Source organism: Dipteris shenzhenensis, chromosome 29, assembly GCF_047967505.1.
Source record: "Dipteris shenzhenensis isolate YYH24624 ecotype China chromosome 29, Dip_SZ_1.0, whole genome shotgun sequence".
In the NCBI taxonomy this organism is placed as follows: Eukaryota; Viridiplantae; Streptophyta; class Polypodiopsida; order Gleicheniales; family Dipteridaceae; genus Dipteris; species Dipteris shenzhenensis.
This window is the reverse complement of record NC_141624.1, coordinates 40,428,558-40,442,280: the sequence shown is the minus strand read 5'-3', so window position 1 is coordinate 40,442,280 and position 13,723 is coordinate 40,428,558.

Sequence of the window (13,723 nt, the reverse complement as noted above, 5' to 3'; positions counted from 1 at the left end):
AGAGGCTTGAGGAGGCTAGAGCTACAGCAACATGAGGCCTAATGGTGGAAGAGATGTTGAACAAGGGAGAGGAGGGCTCCTTTTATAGAGATTTTGTCACCCTCCTTCATCCATTTACAATTGCTGCTGTAGATTCCTTTCCCCATCAATCACATAAGCCCATATGTCACCATCCATGTTCTTTTTGGATATTCTTGCCATGTGTCCCATCAAAAGATGCTCAAGACTTAAAATATTGAGAACGTCAAGAGTCTCCCCACATGGAGCCCATAGGGACCCTCTCTTTTCCATATGCCCACATCCTTCTTAATCCACGAAGGATTCCTCTTGACTCCACACTCCTCCACATGCCTCCCACATGCTTGGCATGTGGCCTCTCCTATATTATTGGAACACATGGACATGAGCCCACTTCTTTATATGACTCACTCTTCCTATTTTCTAAAAACCCCAGAATATCTCATACACAAATAACTCTCACCCCATACCAAGGTATTTATCATTCATACACATGGTATTTACAATGATCCATTCCACTCATCCTCTCAATCCCATACAATATCTTAGAAAATAGAAATAAGTGAGAGCTACTAGGCTATCACCTAACACTCAACAAACATGGAGAAAAACAATACCAATGCCAAATAAAACATATCAATTTTTGGCATCACATCTTTCTCCCCCCAGCAGATCCTCTCTACTAATAGAGAGGGTCTATTGACCCTCAAGGTGGTTGAGCATAGAAGAATTTAAGGCGATACTCATTGGTGCGTTTGGGTATCATCATGCCATCAACATCCTCAAGTTGATAGGTTCCATTGGTGACATTCATATACATCCTTATGGAGGTGTGGCCAAAAGTAACCAATCTCTACTTCTGTTGTGGAGCTAACCCTCGAGGAAACATGCCTTCTTTCACATATTTCTGAACATCTTGTAGTTTTGGCCATCCAATGTCTACCAAAGAAACCACCCTCGGTCTTGTACTATAATGGCTTGAGTAGCCAACTCATCTGCCCTTTGATTTTCTTTTCTATTTATATGAACAAACTTGCAAAAATCAAATTGACTACATAGTGCCATAGCCTTTTGATTAAGCTCCTTCAAATGACGACTTCTTGTCTTGTAATGCCCTTGCATTTGCTTGCTTTATAAATAAGCTAAGAATCTCCTCTTACTTCCAATTTTTTCACTTGACTTTTAAGACAACCCTCCAAACCAAGAATCAAAGCATTATACTTAGTTGCATTGTTAGTTGTGATACCTGGAAGCTCTTTTCCTTTTGCCCGCACCTCTTGACCTTCAGAATTCATCAAGACTATCCCCCCGGCTCCTTGTTGGTGTGAAGGACTAAAAGCCCCATCAAAATACAAGATAAAAGCTATTGGTGGTGTCTCCCTTTCATCATTAATGTCCTCCTTATATTTCTTTTCTTCTCTTAGATCCTGCCATCCTATGAGCAAATCTACCATAGTGGACCTAGTGGTATTTTCAGTGACAAAAGAAAAAGAGAACTCTTGAAGCTCTAATAACCATTTTGCAAATCTCCCCCCAGGATTAGGCTTGTGAACTAGGTATGCTAATACAGACTGAGAGGTATGGAAGAAAAATGGCTAATCTAATAAATAGGAGCAAAACTTTCTAGCTAGAAGACACCAAAGAGAGGGCTTCCTGCTCCATTTCTTCATACCTTGTTTCCACCTCTATAAGCTATCGAACTGGCATCATAGATGTGTTGCATTCTACCTACCTCTCCTTTTTATAGCAATACAATACCAACTGAATGCAAAGATACATTTGGATTTACATAAAAGTCTTGAGATCAATCAGGGGGCTTCAATATTGGGCCCTTACTCATGGGCTCCTTAAGTTGCTGAAAAGACTCTTGTTGCTCCATACCCCATTGGAAAGAAACTCCTTTTCTTGTCACCAAGTTCATGGGATACACTATCTCTATGAAATCATCACAAAAGCATTCATAATACTTGCTTTTTCCTAGAATTTTGTGAACACCAGTAACACTCTCAAGATGGCAATGCCATGATTGCTTGAACCTTGTCAAGATCCATTTGCAGGCCTTCTTCAAACACAATATGCCCCAACAAGACTACTTTTGTTTGAGCCAAATGACACGATAGGATTTAGACACCCTTTTGCTTCATCAATCTTAGCTAAGGCCATCTTTAACTTCTCCATGTGATCCATGCGCCGAGAATAAATGCAAAAATCATCCAAAAACACCTTTATGAACTTTCCCAAGTAAGGCTTGAGCACTTGACTCATGAACCTTTGAAATGTAGCTGGTGCATTGGTCAACCCAAAAGGCATCACTCTATAAGCAAAAACTCCCCAAGGTGTGACAAATGATGTTTTCTTTTGATCTTCCTCCTGAATACGAATTTGAAAGTACCTAGAATACATCTCATGCCCTGCTACTTAGTCTAGTATTTCATCTTGGAATGGCAAAGGAAAATGATCCCTCTTAGTGCATGGATTCAAAGGACAAAATCCACACAAATCTACCTTTTATTTCCTTTCTTTGGTGTGACAACTATAGGAGATATCCATTCTGAATCATCAATAAGAAAGATCAAGTAGTTGTGTTACCTCTTTCTTTAGTGCCTCAGCTTGGATCACCCCCAATCACCTTAAGCGTTGCACAACTAGTTTGCTTTCTGGCTTCAACTCAAAATGCATGTTGAATGGGTGCACACCTTTGCCCACTTACATGAGAAGGCAAAGAACTACTGAGCAAGATACTTATCAAGCCAACTCACCTCTTAAGCGAGCTATTCAAAGTGCCATACCCAAGGACACAAGAGAAAGCAAAGCCATAAGAGAGCAAAACACCACCATTACCACAAATATATAAGGTCAAATAGAAGTCAAAGGGACACCCATGTTCCTCCTACCAAATGACCAATGGTAATTAACAAGGGGAAGGTACCACTTGAAGAATCATCCCATAGAGAATGAAGTGGAATACCCCCAAGGAACATCTAACCAGAGATGTGGGTGCCTTATTTGTTCATACCAATCCCTTGAATTGACATTACCATGGCAAAAGAAGAAGACCTCAAGATGTACCAAGGTGAGTGCAATGCAATCATTTGCCAAGTCATCAATGTGAGGGACCATGTCCAAGATGATTTCCAATCTCATAGCATAGCAGAATATAGTGGGCAAATGTGCAAGTGGAAAGCCTAAAAGCAACATGTATAGCCTATATAGGACAAAAGGGCAAAGTGGCAGTGCAAAGGGGAGAAGGCGATCGACAAGCCATTCACCATACTGAAGAAGCAAATCAATAGGTAAGGCCATTGAAAGAAGAGCTAAAGAAAAATGAAGTATGCGAGTAAGAGAGGAACCATGAGTCATTTCAATTGAGTCAAGAGGATATTGTTGAGCTTAAGGTTTGTATCTAGATTCTCAAAGCACAAGCGGAGACAATTACCTATTCTCATAGCAAAGTTGACTAGGTTCCAAGAAAGATTTTCAAAAAAGTTGTCCAACAACTTTGATAGCATTTGTCAATAATGCAAGGCCTTGCAAGCCTCTTACAAGCAAAGGTAAAGGAGCTTTTTCAATTTCTAACTAAACCCACCAATCCCTCTGAACCAAATCCATATAAGGAGGATGATGATCCCAAGGTGGGAGCCTGAGGGGCTTCACAACATTAGTAATCAAGGCCTCCCCCACCAAATGAGCACAAAGTGGAGACTGCACTAGTGAATGAGCTACTATTCATTTACCACCAACAACAAATTCTAGAGCTCTAGAAACAACAACAAAGTTGGGTTATTGACCTTACATAGGAAGCCAATGTTGAGCCTAAGGAATATGAAGATAGGCCACCAATGACCCTTGTAGCACCACGAACCCACCAACAAAGCCTACTAGTGGCACACCAAACAATAATGGAGCCGATTTCCCTGATCTCCCTAAGCATTCTTCTATTGAAATTTGAGTAGGCATGAAAAGGGATATCCCGTTTCAAATCACTAAAAGATCAAGGTGTTGGCAAACCATTGCATGATGTAGTTGGATACCATCTCCAACATCCCAAGTCTATAAACCAAAAATGAGGTCATCTTGTACTTCAAAATTACCAAAAATATCATTACTACAACATGCTCCAACTCAAGTAGAGGCCTCATAGATTTATGACTTATTGTATGAGTATGGAGATTGGAATAAAAATATGAGGCAACACTATATGTTGCACCAAAGGGATATACAAGCCATAAGAACATCACTATGGGGTAATATTTAACCTCCTAAACGAAGGGAATCAATAATAGATGGAGCAAAGAGAACTATACTAGTGAGGTGATACACCACAAATTATAGTGAAGTAGCAGTCCAGGTGAATCACAAAGCACCCATTTGCTCAAGTCAACATAGTATGTATCAAACCCAAATAAGACCGTTGTGCTATAAGAAGGATGGGGGCAATCTTCTTAGAAGGATGGGGGCAATCTTCTTAGAAGGATTTTGAATGCCAACCTTAAAGGCACCACACCTACCCCACAGACACATAGGTACAATCGAATGTAAATGTTAGCGAGTGGTACGTGAGCTAGTTTTATAGTCTTTGCATTGATATTCTAAGTTACACAAAGATTATTTTCTCTCTCATTCCATTCATCTTGAGCAATTGTCTTTCCTTATCACTTTACTTACATTTTTTCCATTCATTGGAACCATCCATTTGCGAAAAAATTCCATTGAATGATCACTTCGTTTGACAGCCTTGAAATGGCACTCTACCTCATAGAGCCCATAATAAAGACAAATGTCAAATGCATGACCATTGACCAGATAAATGAATCAAAAAGCTGGTTGCAATTTGTAATTGACAATGTAGAAACTAAAGGCCATAGTTGAGAAGAAATAAGTGGAAAACAGTTAGGAAGAAGAAAAGGAGGTAACTTTAAGAGCACAACAAGGGAAAAGGAAGCGGATTGAAAAATTGATTCACTAAAGGAAATTTTGGAAAAATATAAAGAGGTTAGTAGGAGGCGAAAGCATGGAGCATATGAAACAATGGAAAGTTGGATGAAGCTCACAAAGAGATATATAGAGCTAAATGGTATCCAAATCCAACCTTAAGGAGGTGCAAGCAAAATTCATTAAAAAAGCCTCATAAATCTATGAAAGAATCTGACACCAAAAGAATGAGTTGCAAATGGTGATAGTCGAATCATTAATTCAAATGGTGGTAGAAGAATTACTAATGCAACTGACCAAAAGAGCCAACAAAGATCCCCCAAAAGAGAAGGATGATGATGAAATTAGCTACAGAGCCACCAAAGTAAAATAATAAATAAGGAGCGTAGCTACACTGAGTGTAGCTACACTAGCTATCCCCTTTTTACTAGCTGCACTAGCTAACTAGAGAGCCACAATAGCAAACTAGTAAGCGAGGTACACTACCTATAGTCTCTATAGTATAAGACATGAAGCAAAGGCAGCAGGGGAAGAGATAAGGATACGAAATGCAAGCCACATAAGCCAAATAGGCTAACCTAGAACCCCAACTCACCTTATATGAGACAAGAGAGAGTCACACACGAAGGAGCAGGGAAGGTTTAGATGGAAAAGGCCAGTGACCTAGCTCAATTAGAAGAAAATGAATTTGTGGTCCAAGTATCACCATTTTTTTAATAATAACTTGGACCAAAGCTTAGACCCTCTTGGGAGCTTTGTAAATGGAAGAAGCTAGGTGCATAGAATAGAGAGAATGTGTCCCCTATCTCTCTCAAAAATATCATTGAACATTGTCAAAATATGGATGAGAGCAATTAAACACAACATCCACAAGGCCAGTAGCATGAAATGCTCCTTTTGGATACCATGATGAAGCCATAATGGATAGGCCAATGATCTATTTCTAGACTTTGTGTAAAGACCAATATTACAATATGTATAAGGTCATAGAGTTAAAGGTGAATGAAGTGTTTGAGTTGCTTGAAAATTATTCTTTGGTCCCCATTCCAAGATGGATTGATAAGATGAATGGAATAAGTAAGAACCATTAATGCCTTGGGGACAACTTTTGAAGAGTTGGCAAAAATGTTGAGCCCCCAAAGCAAAGGTGTCCAACAATGAAGCAAAAGACAAGAAAAGGCCAAGTTGATAAAGATAAATGGTGGAAAAAATGAGTCGTAGCTAGAAGTTCCACTCAAATGGACCAAGTCCCAATAAGCCCTAAGGTTGATGCAATCAAAGAGGCTTAACAAATAGAGGCGATCTAAGGATATTTCCTTCATAAAGCCCAAATCATGGGCAACTTTAGCACATGTTTTTGTGCTTCACAAATCATAGTGTTCTTAGCCAACACTCTATCTTTTTGGCATGATTATAGGAAACTCATCTAAACTTAAAGATTTATAGTATTTCCCTAGCAACAAATTCAAATGAAGATAAAGAGTAACTTGCTTGCTACTTGGAATAGAGAATACAAAGACCTTAAATATCATTGGAGAAACAAATACTGGGGCGCTTTATAAAAATTGATTGATCAAGAGAAAAGCAAAGCAGATCGATCTAAAGTGGTCTGATTTTGAGATGAAATCAATTCAAGGATAGTAAATATTACACAAAACCATCATATATGTTTGCATGTAATGCTTAAAACTGTTTTCCACAAAGTGAATTTATAAAGGGATAGTAATGACCTAAAACACACATTTTAGGTACATAGATGGATACTAATGACCTAGAACACACAAATAAGGTACATAGATGGATAGTAATGACCTAGAACACACAACTATTTGATATTTTAATTGTTGTAAAATGTTGATGTCTTGCTGTACCGATACTAGTTGTCACAGGCTTAATAAATTTTAGGGAAAACATGCAAGGCTACTCGACAATGGCTTTATGCTCGATGTTGATCCACAAATTCATGTAGAAAGATAAAGAAGGGGTTCATAAGACATGAAACTCAATTGTAATAAAAATGTAGGCTCATCAACCTCATTTGAAGTATGCATTACAAGTAAAGATAGAAAGGTCATGGATGTAAAAAATGAGTAGGTTACACTCTAGTTGATCATTTCCTAAAGAATGTCATTTTTGGACATGATTTGCAAACTTCAAAAAGAAAACAAGTCTGTTAACAAGTAATTGAAATTTATAGAAAATTGATAACAAGTCAAGAAACTATTATAACAATCTCACGATGCCATTTTCCACATAACAATTGATCTTTTGTGGGTAACCATGGTCTACTAGAGGTTGAGATTTTGGTGTCTACTTCTAAGTTAACACAAGATCTATAAGAAACACAAGGTCTACCAAATAGGAATTTATAAATCATCTATTAAAAACTATTCTTATGATGTCTCTTTATGTGATTGTGATAGGATAGGATTACTAGATTAATAGCTTTAGCCAAACAATATTGTGGTGCTAGTAACAAAGTGAAGAACCTATACATATGGTACAAGGCGGTGCAAGGGAGCATGGAGAAAGTATCGCTTTAAAGGGCATGGCGAGTTTCTATGTGTATAATGGCATATTGCAAATTTTGATCCCTTTTTCAAATTAAAATGTGTTTAACTTGTGGCATTTTTAGAATCAAAATCTACTTAACATATGTCCATAAATTCAAGTCTATTGAGAGATGACATGGTCTAAAACTTCAAGGAATATATACTTGTCAAATTCATTGATGTTGTAATTTGTAGCAATTCCAAGTTGTGAATCAATACGATGTAGGAGCCACTTTCTCCCATTATTGCTCACAAAAGATTTCAAGAATGTGTACTCAAAACTATGCTAAATTTAAACCTTTAATAAACTCAATGTATGTTTTTTAGGTTCCCTATTAGGGATCATTGCACACCAAGCAAATAATTGTATGTCTGATATTGGTTTATTTAACACTAGCCCCAAAAAATGTTACTTCTTGGAGGACTAGAGCCATAATGTTTGAATGATTGATGATTCTTTGTATCCTATATAAGAGGCATGTCGTGAGTGCAAGTTTATAAAAGAATTCATAAAAAGTAGACATATAAGTCAAATACAACAAGTGGGAGGATCATATTCTTTTTGTGAGTTACATCCATCTTTCAAGGATCCTCCTTTCAATCTATGTATTATTTGAATAATACATAGATTATCCTCCTTTCAATCTATGTATTATTTGAATAATGTAAAACTGTGTTCACGCCAATAGTGACCTCTATCTCTCTAAAAACACCCCTAAACACCGACCAAAGATAGATGAGAGCCATTAAGCATAACATGAAAATGGCAAAGAAGATAAAGCTGATAGCACGCATGCTCCTTTTGGATCCCATGATGAAGCCCATGATGGGTAGGGCAATGATCACTTTCTAGACTTTGTGTAAAAACCGATATTACAATATGTATAAGGTCATAGAGTTGGAGGTGAATGAAGTGTTTGAGTTGCTAGAAAATTATTCTATGCCCCTCATTCCAAGGTGGATGGACAAAACCTAATAGAGATGAAGGTAGCATCATACACAAATGGGCCCGAGCTTGCAATGGGTCTGGTCTTTGCTGATAGCTATGAGCTATGACTCAAAAGTCTTCTAAAAAATGGAGAACCACTCTATCCAACTCTTTCCTCCACCAATGTGACCATCTGAGCCACATACTGTTGTGGCATGTACCCAATGCTCTTCTTTAATCTGACAAACTCTAAGAGGAACCTACAAAATATTCAGAGACCTTCGTCAAATGTTTTGTTGATTAAGAACCCTTGCGAAGATGATTAGCTGTAGTCATTGAAGTAAGCATCGTAGTGTTTGTTGGCTACCAACAGACCTGGAACTACTGAAGTCTTCATGTGAGACACCTCTTTCAACAAACCAGAGGTCAAACAAACATGTACATCCTAGATGACCACACTGTGATCTTCATCGTTATAAGAGTCGAGTATCTCCTTTGCTAAAGCTTCATTCCAAACCTGCTCCCAAGGTAGCTTGGTGAACTTCAAGAGCTTGTTGCTCCTAGGAATTCCTCTAATGATGTCATTGCCAAAGTCCGTGATTGAACCATTAATGCCATGGGGACACAATTTTTGTAAATTTGGGGGAAATGTTGAGCCCCCAAAGCACAGATCTCCACCAACAACAAAGTGAAGGACAAGAAAAGGCCAAGTTGATGCACAAAATGAAGTTAAAAATGAGTCAACTAGAAGTCCCACTCAAATAGACCAAGCCCCAATAAGCCCTAAGATTGATGGAATCAAAGAGGCACAATAATCTACCACAGAGGAGGCTATCTAAAGTATACTTCCTTCATAGAACCCTGATTATGGGCAACTTGAGTGCATGCTTTTGTGAAGCCAATCATAGTGTCCATAGCCAATAGTTTATATTTTTTGGCATGATTATAGGGAACTCATCTAAATTTGGAGATTTATAGAATTTCCATGGAAACAAATTCAAATCGAAGACAAAGGATAACTTGCTTGGTCTTGGAATAGAGAATATGAGGATCTTAAATATCATTAGAGACACATATATTTTGGCAATTGTATAAAAACATAGATTAATAAAGAGAAATGTAGAGAGGATCAATCAAAGTGGTAGATTTTGAGATGAAAGCAATTCAAAATAGTAAACATTACTAAAAAGCATCATATATGTTTGCATGTAATGCTTTAAAAATGTTTTCCACAATAAAATTTATAGAGGGATAGTAATAACCTAGAACACACAATTCAAGTACATAGATGGATAGTAATGACCTAGAACACACAACTATTTGATATTTTGATGATTGTAAAATGTTGATGTTTTGTCGTACCAATACGAGTTTTCACAATCTTATTGAATTTTAGAGAAAACATACAAGGCTACTCAACAATGTCCCTATCCTTGATGGTGATCCACAAAATCATGTGTTTATAATTTCCTATCTTGTGTGAATCTTGTTTTGTTATAAGCACGAAGAGTATTTTGGCTATTTGGAACTCAATTTTTAAAGAATGTCAGTTTTAGACATGATTGACAAACTACAAAAAGAAAACAAATCTATCAACAAGTGATTGAATTTTATAGCAAATTGATAACACATCAAATAACTATTATAACAAACTCAGTGCCATTTTCAATATAACAATTGATCTTTTGTGTGGGTAACTATGGTCTATTTAGGTTGATATTTTGTTGTGTACTTCTGAGTTAACAAAAACACAAGATCTATTAACAAACACATAAGATCTACCAACAAATAGGACCTTAAAATCATATATTAAAAACCATTATTATGGTAAAGGATTGTGATAGGATAGGATCACTAGATTAATAACTTCAACCAAACAATATTGCGGTGGTAGCAACAAAGTGAATACCATATTCGTATTAGAAAAGGTTTTTTGTGTTGTAGTTATTTGATCTTGACTATGACTAATGCCTAAGACTCACCGACACTTATGACACAAAGCAGTGCAAGTGAGCATGGAGAGGGTGTTACTTTAAAGGGCATGGAGAGCTTCTATGTGTATAATGACATATTGCAAACTTTTAGCAATTTTAGAATCAAGATCTACTCGACATGTGTGCAGAAATACAAGTTTGTGGAGAGACGACATGGTCTACAACTTCAAGGAATATATATACTCTCAAAAGTTATTGATGTTGTAATTTGTAGCTATTCCAAGTTGTGAATCAATTTGATATAGGAGCCACTTTTCTCCCATTATTGCTTAAAAAATATTTCAGGAAGGTGTACTCAAAACTATGCTAAATTTAAACCTTTAATAATCTCCATGTATGTTTTTAGGTTCCCTATTAGGGATAATTGTAAACCAAGCAAATAATTGTATGTCTAATATTGGTTTATTCAACATTAGCCCCAAAAATCACTTACTTGAAGGACTAGAGCCACAATGTTTTAATTCTTTTTATCCTATAAAAAAGGCATGTCATGAGTGCGAGTCGATCAAAGAATCATATAGAGTAGATATATAAGTCAAAATAGAACTAGTGGGAGGATTGGATCCTTTTTGTGAGTTACATCCATCTTTCAAGGATCCTCCTTTAAATTTATGTATTATTTGAATAAGGTAAAAACATGTTCATGGCAATAGTGGGGAAGCCATTCACATACTCATTACTATTCCAGGCTACACTTTTAACTATATGCTTATGCATAAGGCTGGAGATTTACCTATGTTGCTAGTAGGTGAGCTAGTTTGTACGTCACATCTTTCGTGTATAATACTTATACCTCCAATGTCTCCCACAATCCAACACTCCACAAATGTTGTCTACCTTCTAAACAGAAGATGAAGACAAAATGAAGCTATTTCATTTGTTTTATGGATTGAGACAAAAAAAAAAGTGTTAATACATGAGAGACACTAGATGGAAAACTAGTTTAGATGAAGATAAGCTTTTACTTAAGCGTAACCCTATTCATCAACATATTTTACACAGATCCAAATCAATGTCAATTAGAAAAGGTACATTATTTTTATGGACCGTATTTTTTATTTCATATCCCAAGCCCCCATCAAGTGCTCCTAGTAACAAGATGACATCGAACTTAGTCCTTGAGACTTATGATAACACATGGATCCCTCCTTGCCTTGTTTTCCTCTTTGAAGTGCATTCAACTAGAGAAAGCAATGCCATGCTCATTAGCATCTTTCATGACATGTAGGTAAGGATGTGGTTGTAAATTAATCATAAAAGATTCCATTATGAAGATCAAAGGGGAAGGAAGGCAACCTTGTCTTATTTAGATACTCACATTTCAAATATACATTATAACTTGAGTAACAAAATAAACCTAGCTAATATCTTTAAAGCTATCTACAAATATCTTTAAATCCATATATAAATATCCCACATAGAGTTCTCATATGTTACATGTGTGTGTGTGTGCGCGCATGTAAGGGTACAAGTGCTACAAGATATGGAGGAAATTGTGTCCATATACACACATACCACACAAATGTTGTTTTCTTACACAAAAGTTGGCTTTTTCATACCACAAGTGATTTTTTATTATTTGACATGGTCCACATTGGTAAGTGCGGTTACGTAACCCATGACTTTTTACAATCTCCCTATTAGGTAGGTGTTTGGTTGCTCTCTTTGTTGAGATGCCCATTCCATCTCCCCTTAATCTTATCATTACAATAACTTGCTAATGATTTTTATGTGCATCCCTTTATGTTCCCAGTGACGGGTATCATCCCTCATATTTTAAGGAGCTTGAAGATTTAATGATCCTGCACAAGAAAAATGAATACATTTAGCAAAGGGATAACTTCCAATCTAGAAGAGTTGGATACTATTTTTTTGTTTACCTTTAACACCTATCATGCAATGTTTTAGTAAGTATTATATGCACATTGCATCAAAAAGTTCCCTACATTGTAAGCACTAAGGAAGCAACATCTGCTATACTCATAAGGTTGCACTACCCCATCCAACTACTTCAATAGTTGAATGACACCTTTGTGGAGTGTGAGTTCATTCAATGTTGTTCATTGAGTTGTCAACCTATTTCATTGCTATATATGCTGATACCAAACCTAATTGAAAAAGGGTGAGGCCTTTCTTTTATCACATTTGCAAGCCTATTATATAGTGGTGCATCACTCATTCTTATGTTTTGACATGTGTTTCTACGTGTGTTTCTGTGTCATGTATTGTTTGTTTTTTGGTGCACACATGTTGTAAGTCATATATTTGTCCATCTGTAATAGGAAGTCATGTGCAACCAAAGCGTTTATGGTTGGCCTTCATGTTAGTGGACTCAAGCCACATGCAAGAATGGCAACATGCTTAACTAACAATAGAGGGGAAATATAATTCTCTTCCCAACTCTCTACAACTCTCTGCATATTATTAGTCTCATTAAGCATAGTGCGAGTATAAAGGTTCCACCACCTAGTTATGATCTGGCAAAAACCCGTCCTTGCCATGGCATCAAGTGCCACTAAGTACGCCTACATAATGTGCATGAAATGATGGTTTCAAGAGAGGATGGAGGAGGGAATAGACCAAGTAGCCTTGGTGGTGTGTGCTTGTGATGTTTTTGAGTAACAAAGGAGAGAGCAGACAGACAAAGGGGAAAGTCGAGGTTGAAGGTGTAGGGGTGGGAACCGATTCTCAGGAGGAAATCGGGAACCATCGATTGGCATGGTCGGCACTGATTTTCAACTATCGACAGATGGGGGAGAGTGGCATGCTATTCGTTCATTTTACAGTGCTGATTGGATCGGAGGATTTGGCGATGCATTACAGGTGATGAGGTCGGTTGTAGTTGGATGGTGGGCTCGTGAGGGACACGCGGTACTTGTGCAGGTAGGCTTGTTGCACTTGGTGGCGGCCATCATATTGTCTATAGCCCACCAGTGGCTTTTAATGTTTTGCATGACAATTTGCACACTGCCAACCCAAGCCGTTTGACGGGATGTGTTAGATGAGAGGGGTGATACCTCACTAACTTCAAAGAAGAAAACATAGGAGGGCACCTATCAAGGGGGTGATTGTTTTTTGAATTACTTTCAAAAAGGCTGAGGGGGTTGATAAAATGGGGCTTGTCTGTGCGGGAAAATTTATATATCTAAAATTTTTGGTGATTTTTAAAATTTGTATGTGTTCCTCTTTTCCTTTGCATAGTTTTTACTTTGCTGCCCTCACCCTCGATCGGATTAGCACTCTCTCTCTCTCTCTACATAGTTTTTGCTGTGCTGCCCTCGTCCTCGGCCCGATCAGGG